The following is a 14,299-nucleotide window of genomic DNA, read 5'->3' on the forward strand; positions in this document are numbered from 1 at the left end:
TAGGAACCTGCTACACTGTACGTACCATTTGGCTTCTCCCACCCAATACCAGTCCTTCGGAACTGCAGAGATGGGAACTTGCACTCCAACACATCCTTTCATCCCGCCATCACCCTGGACTGAACCTACATTAACCAACCTCACTCCCATTTACTCTTCAGTCTTCTCCCCTTTCCCTTTCCTCTTTAGCCATTCACACATCTTTTCATCCTAGATAGTTGTGTTTATCTTTATACTATATACCTCTTTACTTCTGTATGCATCCTCTTTGGTTGGAAGCTGGCACAGTACTTACAGTAGAATATCTTTGGCTTCCCTCTGACACTCATGCCTCCATCTTTGCTACTCTCCCTGTTTACCTTTCCCCTGTTGCTTCATAACCTGGGTTGTCAGTAACTGAATCCACTTTCCCTTCTTCCCCTTTTTTCCCCTCTCTCCACCCTGATGAAGGAACCAAGTTCCAAAAGCTAGGATAAAAAATTTTGTGTTCTGTTTTGTGTATGTATCGGCTGTACTGAGCTGAGGTAAGTACTGGCCAGCCCCTCTATCTCTTTGTAAATATTTCACCCAAGAGGACGTCGTCATCATTTAATCACACAGTAAAGCTGCATGTTCTCGGGAAAAATTGTGGCTGTAGTTTCCCCTTGCTTTCAGCTGTTTGCAGTATCAGCACAGCAAGACTGTTTTGGTTGATGTTACAAGGCCAGATCAGTCAATCATCCAGACTATTACCCCTGCAACTACTGAAAAGGCTGCTGCCCCTCTTGAGGAACAACACATTTGTCTGGCCTCTTAATATACACCCCTCCATTGTGTTTGGACCTACAGTATGGCTATCTGTATCGCTGAGGCACACAAGCGTCCCCACCAACTGCAAGGTCCATGGTTGATGGGGAACTGAATATATAGTGAGAGACTGCTAAAGCTGCAATATTTCCCTTCATAGTCAGCAATGTTAAATCTGCCATTTAGTGGAGTCACAGTCAATGAATGCTAGAAATCTGAGAGAATTCAGTAATGAATGAAACATCTGTACCCTGATTACAGGAGGGAGCAAGTGGTCCCCCTCTCCCTTTTGTGGATGCCAATGTGGACATCAGTATTCCACATACATTCCTTACAAGGTGAAACTTCAACATTTGGACCATAAACAGAGTTAATGATTATTTGTAACCTCTAAAAACCACGTTACTGAAATTCACTCAACATCAAGTACACATCAAACCATCTCAGAAGCAACAGGAATTTTAAAATACCTGAATGTTGATAGTTTCAGTTTCAATTAGAGGTTTTTCATCAGATTACATCTAATGTTCAGATACGTTATAACAAAATGCAGTCTCAAGAAATTAATTTTTTGAAGTTGATGAATATATAACAAATTTCAAAACTGCTATTTTAATACCAAAAAATTCAAAGTACAGAGAGAATTCTTCAAAGACTATCAGGGCAGAAGTTAAGGAAGTGAGTGACTGTATGTGAGTTTGATAATCTTCCACCAGAGACTTAGAGGCTGCTAAATTGTTCAACAAAAATGCATCATTTGCTTTAAAGAATGAACATCCTCTGAGAACTGAAGCATATTCCTTGATTGACAAAGAAAAGCTTGAAACTGAACTGAATGTATTCTATTGTAAGTCTGATATTCACAAGTGTTGCAAATTCATTGAGCTGCTAAAACTTATCTTGAAAAGTACTCTTACAAAGGGGATGTTTTAGTAAAAAAATGAACTGATAAAAATCCTCTTGACAGTTCCCATGACTACATTACAGGCAGAACGCTGCCTTTCAACATCGAAAAGAAAGTAAGAATTTTTAAGAAGTGCTGAGGATTCAGAAAAATGAAATGCGTTTGTGCTATTTTCAATTGAGAAAAATTTCCTCATTTGTTATCTCAAGATCAAGGACAAAATTGTTGATCTTTTTGTGCAATTCAAAACAAGAAGAACAGATTTCATTTTTAAATGAATAGATCAAGTTTGAAGTGTAACAATTTAGTAAGTAAAATCTTTGATTTTGTTCTTTTGGGATTTTATCAAGTTTCTGGATAAATATCCTTTTTATATATGTCCATTTACACAATTTTCTAGAGCACTGCCCCATTTTTTTTAGCTATGAGCCACCACTGCATGCAAGGGAGCAAATTTCTTCACTTCTTTTACTATGAGGTGTGTAAAGTTGAGGCCAAGCTTGTTGCTTTATCTGCCACTCCTCCATATGTTTTATCTCTTTTTGCTTTACTCTCAGCTCATATTCTGCTCTCAGTAGACTTCATACCATTCAACAAGTTCTACAATTCTTCCTCGCATTCACAGAAAATGGCAATACCACCAGCGTATCATAGCACTTACATTCTTTCATCTTGGATTTTAATTCCACTTCTCAACATTTGTTTACTCTTGACAAATCCATGTTGTGAAGACCTACAGTGCAGTAAGTTTTTCAGTGAGTTTAAATGGTTGGTTGACAGATTATCTGAAGTACAGCAGAGAAAATTGTAATAAATCAAAATATCACCCTATGTCAAAGATCAAATTATACTCAGTATCTTTAATAATGTTTATAAATCATTGATGAATTTTGTTTTTCAGGCTCTTAAAGTGTCCTCACTATTGCCTTTTATCTTCTGTCCATCTTCATGGAAGAACACATTTCTTTGTTACTTGTAACTTCAGTAATAACAATGATGTTTGGTGACATGTCAATTCTGCGCCTTCGGCGCGACATCATTCGGATATTTGCATCTTCTTCAACTCGAATGCTGCAACCCAATTTTCTCACTATGAAGCCTGATTACTGTTTTTGTGTTATGCAACTCATTTGGGTGCATTGTATTCCACATTATAACGGCGCACAGTTTCCAAGCTTTTTTTTTCTCCCCAATAATGACACTGCACCTTGCAGTAAAATAGAACCCAAATGCAGTAAAGAAATTATCCTTGATCGCGTAGGTGTTAGAATACTATTTAATAGCAAAATTCTAATTATTTATAATTTTTAATGTGGTCTTGCTGTGGTTGCTGTGAAGTATGACACTACCAATTAGCTTTTGGGTGATTTAAGTTCAATCATTTTATTAGATATTCATTCCTTTCTTCTTCAGGCATGCATTTTGGCATCCATGACAGGACCTCATATAATTTTTAAATACACAATATGTAAACTTTATTGATATCATAACACCTTTACCATCTTTTTTCTTTTTGTTTCTTGTGTTGTGGAAAATAATATTGTTGAGTACTGGAAGTTAACAATCAGTTATACCATGAGAGAAACCATGGAAAATATGAAAACACCACTGTAGATAAACCATAAAATGGATAATTGGAAGATCTACAAAAATTTTAAGCTATTGGACAACTGTTATCTATGCTACATCGTAAAAGAAGAGGTAAGGACCACATTGTCCATTGCCCTTGCCTGCACATAGTGTGAAGTCACTTATCATCTGTACTCACTCAAACCAAGATTTTGCTTAATAGAATGAAATTTAATAACTTTAATTCTGCCATGAACCATAGACCTTGCAAATGGTAGGGAGGCCTGCATGCCTCAGCGATACAGTTAGCTGTACTGTAGATGCGACCACAACAGGGGGGTATCTGTTGACAGGCCAGACAAACATATGATTCCTGAAGAGGGCAGCAGCCTTTTCAGTAGTTGCAGGGGCAGCAGTCCAGATGATTGACTGATCAGGTCTTTTAACATCAACCAAAATGGCTGTGCTGTGGTGGTACAGCAAACAGCTAAAAGCAAGGGGAAACTACAGCGTAACTTTTTGTGAGGACATGCAGCTCTGCTTCATGGTTAAATGATGATGGCATCCTCTTGGGTAAAATATTCCAGAGGTAAAATAGTCCCCTGTTAAGATCTCCTGGCGGGAACTACACAAGAGGATGTTGTTATCAGGAGAAACAAAACTGATGCCCATGGATTGAAATGTGGAAATTTCAGATTCCTTAATTTGGCTGGTAGGCTAGAACATTTATAAAGGGAAATGGATAAGTTAAAGTTAGATATAGTGGGCATTAATGGAGTTTGGTGGCAGGAGGAATAGGACATCCAGTTGGGTGAATACAGGATTATAAATACAAAGTTAAATGGGGGTAATGCAGGTGTAGGTTTAATAATGAATAAGAAAATAGGAATGCAGATAAACTACTATGAACAGAATAGTGCATGCATTGTTGTTGCCAAGATAGACATGAAGCCCACACCCATCACAGTACTAAAAGTTTACATGCCAACTAGCTTCGCAGATGATGATGAGATTGAAGATATGGATGATGAGATACAAGAAATTATTCAGATAGTTGAGTGAGATGAAAATTTAATAGTGATGGGAAACTGGAATCTGACTGTGGGAGAAGGAAGAGAAGGAAAAAAGGAGGTGAATATGGACTGGGGAAAAGGAATAAGAGAAGAAGCTGCCTGGTAGAACTTTGCACGGAGCTTAATCTAATACTTCGTTAAGAATCATGAAAGAAGGATATATATGTGGAAGAGACCTGGAGACACTGGAAGGTTTCAGATTGATTCTACAATGATAAGACAAAAATATCAGTACCTATTTTAAATTGCAAGACATTTCCAGGGGCAGATATGAACTCTGACCACAATTTATTGGTTATTAACTGTAGATTAAAACTGAAGAAATTGCAAAAAAGTAGTTAATTAAGGAGGTGGGACCCAGATAAACTGAAAGGACCAGAGGTTGTTGAGAGTTTCTGAGGGAGCATTAGGGAATGATTAACAATGTCAGAGGAAAAGAATACAGTAGAAGATGGTTGGGTAGCTTTGAGAGATGAACTAGTGAAGGCAGCAGAGGATCAGATATTATAAAGACGAGGCCTAGTAGAAATTATTGTGTAACTCTAGAGATACTGAATTCAACTGATGAAAGGACAAAATATAAAAGTGAAAGAAAAACGGAATACAAACGTCTAAACACACACACAAAAGAATACACAGTTTGGACATGCGTGAGTCAATGGTACATTGCCATGTTCCAACCATTCTATGAGCAGGACACCAGTCCTGATTGTTGCTGTAAATGTCATTATGGAAATAAACTATGTATTCAAAACAAAATAAACTTGCCCAGCAGACACACTCACATCATGCATGTTGCAGACATTAATTACAAAAGTGATTTCAAATTTAATGAATTTGTTCATCACAAGCTTTAGTAGTTTAATTCACCATGGAATGGACAATGAGTAATACTTTATAAATGAAACATGACAAAAAGATTCCCCCCCCCCCCCCCCACCTCCCTCCATGCAGAACATGGATCCACCTAATATATTAAAATTATACCTTCCACTTTACATTTAACATAAAAAATTTTACTTGTGTTCTAACGAGTTTATTTCAGTAGAACCTGTATAGGTCAATCATTGCATAGTGGTAATTCAAATGAACCACTATTTCATGTAACCTGGTAATGTTGTACAGTCTGAGGTAACCCTGTTTTGTTTGTTTTGTTATTCTTTAGGGGCACAAAAACAACTGGGGTCATTAGCGCCTAAGTCAAAACAATAGAACACAAAGAGGAGTTAAAAAACGACTATACATCAGCACCAATTGACATAATAGCAGACAGCTAAAAGCAGACACATGGAAAAATGGCTAAAAAGGACACCATACAGAAATAGAGCTCCAAAACTAAAAATTAAATGGCTGTCATCATATTGCTTTGGCGGATAAAAAGTAAAACGCGGTCAACAGCCCAAAAGTCATTTGCTAAAACAGCCGATAACTCAGATGGCAAACCCAAACAGGAACGTAAAAGGTTAAAAAACGGACATTCCATCAGGAAGTGGCAGACAGTTAGAACTTGGGCGCAAAGTGTACAAAGTGGTGGGGTAGCACTGCTTGGCAAATGACGATGGCTAAAATGGCAGCGCCCAATACACAGCCAAGTTAAAATAACCTCCTCCCAGCAGGAGGGCCAGTAGGAGGCCATCCAAACCACTGGGAGAGGCTTAATAAGCCAGAGCTTATTCCGGTGAAGGGAGGACCATTGGCAATGCCAAAGGGACACTACCTCCTGACAGATGGCAACACAGAGATCAGCAGAGGGAACATAGGTACGTGGGCTGATGTACTAGGACTGCAGCTTTGGTAGCAGCGCCAGAAGCCTCATTTCCTGGCAGATTGACATGACCAGGGACCCACAGAAACATAACACTGGTTCCACCAAGAGTGAGCGGTTGATAGTTTTCCTGGACCCACTGCTCTAAAGGATGGGCAGTGTACAGTACACATAAACTTTGAAGGGCGCTGAGTTAGTCTGAGCAGAGGACACAATTGAAAAGGCTATGTCGCTGGAAGTACTCCGTGGCCTGATACAAGGCAAAGAGCTTGGCTGTAAAGACTGAGGAGTGTGCCACTGAGGTAACCTTGATATGGAAGAAGAACTGAGCAGATACCTCCTGCCTACTGTTCCAAAGACCTTTCTGTCAAGAACATGATCATTAAGATGGGTCCTACCACAGACAATGACATCACCTGAGCCTTATCCTAGGGCTCACCACACTTGGTCATTGCCTAGGTACCACAACATTCCACTTCTACAGTACAGTATCTCATGAAATGTAATGCCCATTGTCTGAGAAACACAAAAAAGCAACAATAATCTTCCTTTTATTGTGAGTGCTTGTGCATTATACCATCATAAAACTATGTTGCCCGGATTAACAGTTGAAAATTAAGTATGGCACTTGTTTTGATCATAAATTGTGTAAGACATTTGTAATAGACAAAGACAAATTGCAAAAACACAAACAACTAAAGTGCAGTACATTAAATTGTGTCAATAATTGTCAATCATGTATTTTGACAACTTGTCTTCCCAAAGAACTGTAATTATCAACTTTCATTATGTGAAGCATACCACGTAATTTCATTCTGGCATATAAAATCAATTCTGTTATTTGCACAGTGAAAGTCTGAAGCCCCATCACTGTCTTCTTAGACTTTCTGTCAACTATGCCCAGATGTGGAGGGGGGCTAATGTTTATCTAAATAGCACTGAGCTCAGTCAAAATTCCAGCTGTTCACATTAAGCCATGACACCTAATGTTCTATTGCCAAAATGCTAGACGATATGTAATGATTATCTTGTATAACAAAATGTCACAGTGAGAGTTGTATTAACTGTATGAAACTATTAGCAAAACTTCCAGACACTTGCAACCACATATTTGACTGAATGTAATTATGTAATTACTATGGCTATATACTGACAACGTGTCTGAAGAACTTCATTGAATAACGTAGTTGAATGGCTCTTCCAGTATTTGTAACAAGCATTATCTTAACCATTCAAGTCGGCATTGTAATAAATTACCTCCCTATGTCAAAGGTCAAATTATACTCCGTATCTCTACTAACATTTTGCAACTGTTGATGAATGTCATTCTTAATGTTTCAAAATAACTGAGATACTAAAAGTCTCCTCACTATTGCCTTTTGTCTTCCATCTGTCTGCAGGTAAGGACACATTTCTTTGTTACTTGTAACTTTAGTAACCAAGAGACCAAGAGATGAATACACTAAGCAGATTCAGAAGGATGTAAGTTGCAGTAGGTACTGGGAGATGAAGAAGCTTGCACAGGATAGAGTAGCATGGAGAGCTGCATCAAGCCAGTCTCAGGACTGAAGACCACAACAACAACAACAACAACAACAACAAACTTTAGTAATAATAATAATAATAATAATAATAATAATAATATTTATATTCACTTATGCCTTTATTTAGTAGACATTTGCTTAAAATCCCTTTACTAATGATGGATTCAAAATTTGTTTATGTTTTAGCTATTTAACTTCTTTGGGAAGTGATTGGTTCAGTGACATGATGATTTTGCACCATGATATGCATATTTGCATTTTCTATGTGTTGAACCTTGCAATCTAATTTTCTCTTTACAAATTCCAATTACTGCTTTTGTGTTCGTTTGGGTGCATTGTATTCTGTACCATCACAGTCTGCCATCACCAAGCTTTTCTGCTACCCAATGATGACTCTGCATCTGACAGTAAAAGAAAACCCAAAACATGCAGGTAAAGCAGCCATTGTTTGCCAAGTTGGAGTTATAATACTATTCAATATGGAAATTTTAATTATTCATGATTTTAATGTGCTCACCCTGTGGTCATTGAGATGTATCCCACTTCCCAACAATTAGCTTTCGGAAGATTTAAATTCAATCATTTTATTACACATTCATTCCTTACTTTTTTCATGGAATACATTACAAAATTCTCCAAATGTACATTCCATTAATGGTGTCCCATCTAGTATTTTCCCTATGTAGTTATACAAATATTACAGACTGATTCTGTAATAGTCACATAGGGTGATGCATCTTGTCTCATTCTGTTGTGTTGCAACACAACATTATTAGCATCTGAAAGCTTCTAATAACACGCTATTTGCACAACTGATTGCCAAAAACATCCATTCTGAACATTCACTTCCAGCGATTTTCAGTGTTTTCTAGTCTGCTTTTGGGTAACCAGATTATTTTGAACAGAGCTTCTGAGTAAATACAGTTACAGAACAACAACAGAAAACCAAAATACTGCATTTGGATTCAACTATAGGGATGCAAGAATATTAAAACATCAGTACAGTATCACCTAGATGGATGCAAGTTGTGCAATTTGTAAAAGTCCACTTAGCAACTGGGCTTTTGTAACAGCAGAAGTAAACTGAGAGGCTCTGAGTATGTGGGGTTTGAGTGTTTGCTAATTTTCCCAACAAAGGGTGGTATTTGGTTTGAAAACTTAGCTATTAGTTTGCATTTCCTTCCACCATATTATTCCCCATTCTTTTGGTCACAAAAGGTCACCAAAATTCTACAAGTCCTTGGTAGGTTCCCAGACGTAAGTGGCACAATTTGTCTACATGTGTGTCATGCAGTTCCTGTCAGTTACGGTCGATTGATTTATCTGCATGGAGCTGGCTCATAACAGTGTCCCAACTGTGTTCCATTGGGTTTCGATCAGGAGAATATGGTGACCAGTATGTCAATGTGAGTTCACTATAATGCTCCTCAAACCACTGTAGCATTATTCTGGACTTGTGACATGGACTGTTATCCTGCTGGAATATGCCATCATTGTCAGGGAAGACATCAAGCATAAACAGATGCAAGTGCTCCACGATAATTTCAGGTGAATGTTCCCCATAGCAAACAGTGTCCCCACCAACGTGCTTTCGTGGCACAGTGCATGTTTTGAGCAGCCTTTCACTTGGGTGACAGCATATCTGGACATGGACTTTGACCTAGTGTAACAACAAATGTGATTCATCGAACCAGGTGACAAGGTTCCATTGATCCATGGTCCTATCTTGATAATCCTGTGCCCAATGTATCGTAATCTACAATGTTTGTTGGATGAACATGAGAATACATAGGGGGCCATCTGATGCAGAGCCCCATATTCAACAATGTACACTGCTAAACATTTGCACCTGAACCAACAAAGAACTTTATTGTAATATCTGCCACAGATTTCCACCTATCCTGTTTTACAAAGCAGGCTAGCCTTCAATCTCTATGTTCTTTAATGAGGGACGACATACAACACTTGGTCGCCTTTCGTGATATGACCATTCTGCAACTACTTTCCATATACGCTCACACCAGCAGCATTGAACATCTGACAAGCCTTGCCATTTCTGAGGTGCTCATCGCAGGTGCTGGGTCATAACAATGGTCCCCTGTCACAGTCACATTTGTTAGTGCTTTTCCCCATTTGAGGCCCATATCATCACTAGAATGATTCCCCATTCATCTTTGCTCCATTTATATATTTCCAGATTTCAATAATTTCATGCAATGAAGGTCCGAACATAATTTCCTAACATAATTTGCACAGGGGATGGTGCAACAGCCAGTGACAACTCAGGGTAGCTACTCAAACTTGGAAAACAAATTCACCAAGAATTCCAGCTGTGAGGAGGAACATGGTGTCAAGAAGTTCCTAATAAATAATTAATGGTGTGTGGAGAGAGAGGGGGGGGGGGGGGGCAGCATACCGCAGTAATGACTTTTCTACCCTCTCAGTTGAACAATATACCAGCCGTAAGCAGTAGTTTAACCACAGTTTTGAAACATCAATAATTTATATGGAATAATATTCTTATAATTAACACAATTTAAGATACTAAGTATTTTAAAATTTGTGAATTATAAAATTCAATTTCAATGTTAGGTCAGAAACACAGAATTCCCTGAGGTTTTATGAAATTCTCTGAGGTTTCCCCTTTTTCAGGTGGTATGTAATTCCCTGAGAATTCCAGGTTTTCAACCTGCAATTTGTCTTTAAGCACTAACTACAGTAATTTAAATGTATATGTAATGATCAACTCCTTGTCTGCCATAACATCAAATGTTAACAATATAATGCACTGGTTATTTAAATTTTTATCATAAAGGAGACTACTGGGTAACAGAATTGTAACAAAGGAGCCTGCCAGCTCAGAGACAATCTGCATGAATACCATTGGGAAAATATTCACAAAGCAGACAATGTAGATTTAAACATGTTGTAATGTCGTGGTGGTCTTCCATCAGAAAACTGGTTTGACGCAGCTTTCCATGCTACTGTATCATGTACAAACTTCTTCATCTCCAAATAACTACTGCAACCAACATCCTTTTGTATCTGCTTACTGTATTCATCTCTTGGTCTCCCTCTACAAATTCTACCCCCACACTTCCCTCCATCAACCGATCCCTTCTTCTAGACAGGTGGTGCCACAAATTTCTTTACTCGCCAGATCTATTCAGTACCTCCTCATTAGTTATGTGATCTACCCATTTAATATTCAACATCCTTCTATAGCAACACACTTCAAAAACTTCTAACCTGTTCTTGCCTTAACTGTTTATCGTCCATGTTTCACTTCCTTACATGGCTACACTCCATACAAATACTTTCAGAAAAGGCTTCCTGACACTTAAATCTATATTCGATGTTAACAAACTTCTCTTCTTCAGAAATGTTTTTCTGGCCATCGCAAGTCTACATTTTATATTCTCTCTACTTCGGCCATCATCAGTTATTTTACTTCCCAAATAGCAAAACTCATCTACTGCTTTAAGTACTTCCTAATGTAATTCCTTCAGCATCACCTGATTTAATTCTACTGCACTCCATTATCCTTGTTTCACTTTTGTTGATGTTCATCTTAAATCCTCTTTCAAGACTCTGTCCATTCCACTCAATTGCTCTTCCAAGTCCTTTGCTATCTCTAACAGAATAACAATGTCATCGGCGAACCTCAAAGTTTTTATTTTGTCTCCAAATTTTTCTTTGGTTTCCTTTACCACTTGCTCAATGTACAGGTTGAATAGCATCAGAGACAGGCTACAACCGCATGTCACTCACTTCTCAACCATTGTTTCTCTTTCATTCCAGTAGGAATCTCCAAAAACAAATCAGAGGAGAATTAAACATGGAAAGGGCCAATGGACAGATAACAACTGGAATCAGAGTAACTTATGCTAACCCTACATAATTCAGAAGATGGACTATCCAAGATTTAGAGGTAAACTAACAACTATCATTGGTAAATTAAACATAGAATGCATGAGAATAAAACATAAAGCAAACTATATCTTGAGCCATACAGTACCCCATATTAAAAAAATAGAAGAGTGAGAAATCATACAGAATTTACTGTTATTATTTCTAGCAGAAATTAATGACCACAAAAGTTAATGATAATTTTTTACCAGTGACAGCAAATATGGGACCAATAACTATCAATCAAATGCAGATGCATTTGATTTCCCCTGACAGCCACTGAATAAAGTCACTGAGAGACATTAGTTTTGAAAAAAAAAAAATGCATTTTGTGAGATTACTAAAACTATTAGTCATTGAGTCAAACCACACACCAAGAGCGATCAAGACACCCAACGGAAGATATCTGGAATACGAAGCAGGTGATCGTAATGTTTTAGTTCACCAATGTATGCCTGTTAACTTGTGTTCACAAACTTCATCCATTCATTCTCGCAACTGCATTTTGTATTACAATATACCCTTGCAATCCACTATAGTTACAAATCTAGTTAAAGAAAGCAGCAAATATTAAAGGTTTTACACTACTGGCCATTAAAATTGCTACACCACGAAGATGACGTGCTACAGAAGCGAAATTTAACCGACAGGAAGAAGATGCTGTGATATGCAAATGATTAGCTTTTCAGAGCATCACACAAGGTTGGCGCGCAGGTGGCGCACAACGTGCTGATATGAGGAAAGTTTCCAACCGATTTCTCATACATAGACAGCAGTTGACCGCCGTTGCCTGGTGAAATGTTGTTGTGATGCCTCGTGTAAGGAGGAGAAATGCGTACCATCATGTTTTTGACTTTGATAAAGGTCAGATTGTAGCCTATCGCGATTGCATTTTATCGTATCGTATCATCGCGTCGACCGAGATCCAATGACTGTTAGCAGAATATGGAATCGGTGGGTTCAGAAGGGTAATATGGAACACCGTGCTGGATCCCAATGGCCTCGTGTCACTAGCAGTCGAGATGACAGGCATCTTATCCGCATGGCTGTAACGGATCATGCAGCCACGTCTCGATCCGAGTCAACAGATGGGGACATTTGCAAGACAACAACCATCTGCACGAACAGTTTGACGATGTTTGCAGCAGCATGGACTATCAGCTCGGAGACCATTGCTGCGGTTACCCTTGACGTTGCATCACAGATGGGAGCGCCTACAATGGTGTACTCAACGACGAACCCGGGTGCATGAATGGCAAAACGTCATTTTTTCCTATGAATTCAGGTTCTGTTTACAGCTTCATGATGGTCACATCCGTGTTTGGTGACATCGTGGTGAACGCACATTGGAAACGTGTATTCATCGTCACCGTACTGGCGTATCGCCCAGCGTGATGGTATGGGGTGCCATTGGTTGCATGTCTCGGTCACCTCTTGTTCGCATTGACGGCACTTTGAACAGTGGATGTTACATTTCAGATGTGTTACGACCTGTGGCTCTACCCTTCATTCGATCCCTGCGAAACTGTACATTTCAGCAGGATAATGCACGAGCGCATGTTGCAGGTCCTGTACGGGCCTTTCTGGATACAGAAAATGTTAGACTGCTGCCCTGGCCAGCACATTCTCCAGATCTCTCACCAATTGAAAATGTCTGGTCAATGGTGGCCGAGCAACTGGATTGTCACAATACACCAGTCACTACTCTTAATGAACTATGGTATTGTGTTGAAGCTGCATGGGCAGCTGTACATGTATACACCATCCTAGCTCTGTTTGACTCAATGCCCAGGCGTATCAAGGCCGTTGTTACAGCCAGAGGCGGTTGTTCTGGGTGCTGATTTCTCAGGATCTATGCACCCAAATTGCATGAAAAAGTAATTACATGTCAGTTCTAGTATAATATATTTGTCCAATGAATACCCATTTACCATCTGCATTTCTTCTTGGTGTAGCAATTTTAATGGCCAGTAGAGTATAATCTGTGATATCAGATTATCCGCAGATGTCTTGGTACATGTTTTCCTGCAAATAAATAATTTCAAGATTATCATTTTGGCACAAATGAAACTACAAATCTGGAAAATGAGAGTTGAAATGGTATAAATCATTGAAATAACTGTAGTGTCAGATACTTCTTGTAGCCATTTTAACACCTCTTCAGTGGCTCAAGTTTATTAACCAGTGTCATCAAATATTTGTATTAATTAGAAATTTTCTTTGGTTCTCACTCTAACTCTTATATTTAAGACTGGTCATATTTTTTTGAATTAATTTAACTGTCACAACAATTAACTTCACAGTTTTGTCATTTGTGTGTAGATTTTTATTGAGTTTTGCTGTTGTTTACAATTTATCTTTATTTACATTTTCATTGATTTTACTATGTTCCCTAAATTACTTTAATGGAACTATAGTGGTGCCATGGCTGAAAACGTAGGGGGTTACAATAGGATAGTAACAATTAAGTGTTTTGTGGGGCTGTATATCTGGCTGTATAGTTCTTCAGCTTCTCTCATGTACATGACAAACTTTTGCGCAGATCGAGGAATCAGAGGAAATAGATATAAGTGTCCTCCCAGTAGATCTAGAGGATGAAGAATTTCAACTGAGGTCAGCTGACAGAAGAAATTAAAGCATTAAATATGGATCCAAATAATCACCTATCAATAGTTGCAAGGACATTTTAAAGACTGACCATTCTTAAAGAAACAGTGCCATGGGCACCCCAGGTAAATTAGAGGGTAAG

At 38.5% G+C, this 14,299-nt stretch overlaps 1 pseudogene; it reads left to right on the forward strand.

The window, feature by feature from the left end:
• The first annotated feature begins 1,128 nt into the window (after positions 1 to 1,128).
• LOC124606049 lies at positions 1,129 to 1,968 on the forward strand (annotated as a pseudogene).
• The last annotated feature ends 12,331 nt before the right edge of the window (positions 1,969 to 14,299 follow it).

The sequence above is a fragment of the Schistocerca americana genome, chromosome 3, assembly GCF_021461395.2.
Source record: "Schistocerca americana isolate TAMUIC-IGC-003095 chromosome 3, iqSchAmer2.1, whole genome shotgun sequence".
In the NCBI taxonomy this organism is placed as follows: Eukaryota; Metazoa; Arthropoda; class Insecta; order Orthoptera; family Acrididae; genus Schistocerca; species Schistocerca americana.